The following is a 3,457-nucleotide window of genomic DNA, read 5'->3' on the forward strand; positions in this document are numbered from 1 at the left end:
CTCCCTGCCACCAGCCACAGACGGAGATTTGGGTGGGGGCTGCAGGGTGGCGGAGCCGGGGCTGGGCAGAACCCCATGGGGCAGTTTGGGTCAATCCCCTTTGCAGCCACGGTGGCTGAATTGAGGGTCCATGAGAAGGAGGGGGAAGGATGAAGGGTTGCACCACTCCTGGCAGCCCTGGGAATGGGCAGTGCTGGCACTCGGGGAGGGCTGCAGGATATTTTGGGAGCTCGGATGAAAAACATGCCTGTTGCTGCCTGTGTCCTGCCTGCAGCTGTGGGTCAGGTTGCAGCGCCCAGGGACCACCCAAGGACAGCGGCTGACCCCTGCCCATCCTCGGCACTGGGCAGCTCCTGGTCCCCCGTGTCCCTGGGGGGAACTTGGGGACGGCATGAGCTGGGGCACACCAGGATGCCCTGGCTGCCATCCCTGGCAGGGGTGATGAAGGCATATTAAAGGCTGGCACCAGGCCACTTTCCCAGGGCCCAGGAGGGAGCGGGAAAGGAAAAATTCCAGCAGGATATAGAACAGTGGGAAACATCTGAGAGTGACAGCAAGACACACAGGGAAATCATCCCGTCTTCATCCCCAACCCACACTGGGGCTGGGGCAGAGCACCGCAGGGCAATGGCTCGTCCTGCCGTGGGCTGCTGGAGGCTGCTCCGGGCTCCGCAGGAAACATCGCTTCCTTCGCCGGACGGAGCACCGTGTCCTGCCCGGCCGGGTTCCCTCCCTTCCTCCCCGGGCACGGCGCCCGGCCCAGGCCCAGTATGGAGCAGGGCGGCTGTGGGGGCTTCCAGCCTGGGAAATGTCTCCTGGGCACGGGGCAGGACTCAGGGTGGGAGCGCCCATGGGTGAGGCTCACCGGGCAGTGCCTGTGCAGGGGGTGATTTACAGCACCCCCAGCCTTTGCCCTGTTCCCAGGAGCTCCGCAGGTCCCTGCCCCGCCGGGAACCGCAGCGTTTACAGCAGCTGACACCTTTCCCGGGCGGGAGGGCTGTAAATCACGGGGCAGGGCAGAGGCTCTGCTCCCCCAGCCAGCGCCCAGCTCTGCTCTGCCAGCCCGGCAAAGTGGTCCCAGGGCTGTGGGATGAGGCTCCCCACCCCCCCCAAACACTCAGATACGTTGGAGCCAGGAGTAAAATGATTTATTTCTTATTGAGAGAGGGATCCTACAGGGCTTGGCAGCACATCGGGCAGGGGGGGCTGTAAGGGGCCCCCTCCGGTGCCTCCCCACTAGTGTCTGTGCCTCGCACACCCTATCACATCCACTCGTCCCCCCGCACACATCTGCGCACACCCTCGTGCGAGTGCACTAGCTGTGTGTCGTGCAGTGGGACACGGAGGGATGTGGGGTGGGGAGCAGGCAGGGCCACACCAGTGTCTCCCTGCCAAGACCAGGGCACCCTGTCCATATGTGACACCCCCCCCAGACCACACAGGCAGAGCCAGCCCTGTTTCATGTCCCCAGACCCTGCTCTCTGCAGCTGGGGAGCAGCGGGTCCATACCAGATGCCACCTGGCTCCAGCGAGAGGATGGACGGAGGGATGTGGGGTGGGGAGCAGGCAGGGCCACACCAGTGTCTCCCTGCCAAGACCAGGGCACCCTGTCCATATGTGACACCCCCCCCAGACCACACAGGCAGAGCCAGCCCTGTTTCATGTCCCCAGACCCTGCTCTCTGCAGCTGGGGAGCAGCGGGTCCATACCAGATGCCACCTGGCTCCAGCGAGAGGATGGAGGCCCCAGTCGGTGGGTCTGGCACACACAGTATTGTCACCTGGTCCCCAAAACCAGCCTGCACCTCTTCTCCACATCCTTCCTCAGGCACTGCCAGCCCACGTGTCCCCAAACACTGCCAGCCCATGGTAAGGTCCCCAGTGCCCAAAGCACTGTCACACCCCCTGCCCAGCAGCGGCACATGGCAAGTGAGGGGTACACATGGTAGCACAGGGGAAAGGATGGGGGTTTGGGGGTGCAGCCTTGCAAACAGACACTGTAAGCCACAGCAGGATAACTTGTGCCTCCCCTGCTCTGCTGACTCTTGCTATCACCTGGCCCCTGCCATCCTCCCGGCATGTCCCAGACACAGCCCGAGTCCCAGCATCAGTGCAGGTCGATGTTCTCATACTCCAGGTTGTCCGAGTCCTCCAGCTCGATGCCAGGTACCAGGTTGTAGTAGTTGGTCGACTGATTCATGTAGATCTTCTCCCGGTCGGCAGAGTCCTTCAAGACTTCGCTGACACTGACGGTGTCCACCTCTGGCTCGCTGTGCCCCACCTCCTCTGGCCCCAGTGCCGGGGTGTCCTGCTGCCCGCCCAGCCCCATGCCCTGATGCCCTTCATGGGCCAGCACCTGGGAGCTGCTGGGGGATCCCACCTGGATCTCCACCTCCTCGTACAGGTCCCTGCTGCTCTCCAGAGGGTCCACGGAGGGTTGGAGCAGGACCTGGCTCCCCAGCAGTACCTTCTTCTCGGTCTCGGAGGAGACAGTGGGCAGCTCATAGGGGACATAGTGGTGGGGCTCCATTGGCACCGGCACGTTGCCCCTCCCCTCCGTGGCTGGCTGGCTCCGGGACCTGCTCTGAAGGCTGTAGTTGGTCTTTCTTTTCCGTCTGCAGAAGCACCAGGTGATGCAGACGAGGATGAAGAGAGGAGGCAGACAGATGAAGAGGGCTGTGAGGCTGTGCGAGTGGCACAGCTCATCCCGGGGGATGCTCTGGAGCCCCACGCCACGGTACCGCTCCGGTGTGTCGCAGATAACCTCAGCAACCAGGCTGGGCCAACCCTCCAGGTTGCTGAGCAGAGTGCAGCTGCAGTCCCAGCTGTTGTTAGAGAGCTGGAGCTGGAGCAGAGACGGCTTCAGGAGGCTGGCAGGGAGGAAGGTCAGGGCATTGAAGCCCAGGTAAACCTCCTGGACCTGGGCTGATGCTTTCAGGAAGGACTTGGGCAGCTCCTGAAGCTGGTTGCTGTCCAGATAAAGGACCCTCAAATTAGGGGCATCCTCCAAAAAGCTTTCAGGGAGACTTTCCAGCAGGTTGTGGCTTAAGTGCAAGATCTCCAAGGTGGGGGGGACTCCCTGTGCGTTGCTGATATCCATGATGCTGCAGTGTGAGAGGTAGAGCTCCCGCAGCCCCTGCACCCCTACCAGCAGACCCCAGTCCAGGTGGGTGATGTTGGAACTGGTGAAGTTGAGGCAGCAGCTCTCAGGGAGCGGAGCCTCCCGGAAAGTTTGGAAGTCCATGGGCTCGGTGCAGTTGCAGCTCTGCAGTGCTGGGTCGAGAGCGAGGCCAGCAGCGAGGAGGAGGCTGCCCCAGAGGGACACGGTCCCCAGCCCAGCGCCTGCGGGGACAGCAGAGGGGATGGACGGGTGACCCCCCGGGCAGAACCAGCTCTCCCCTTGCTCCCACCCGTCATGGCGGGGGGTGCACCCCGTTTGTCCCCCCACCCCAGGGAAG

Source organism: Pterocles gutturalis, unplaced genomic scaffold (assembly GCF_000699245.1).
Source record: "Pterocles gutturalis isolate BGI_N339 unplaced genomic scaffold, ASM69924v1 scaffold4469, whole genome shotgun sequence".
NCBI lineage: Eukaryota > Metazoa > Chordata > Aves > Pterocliformes > Pteroclidae > Pterocles > Pterocles gutturalis.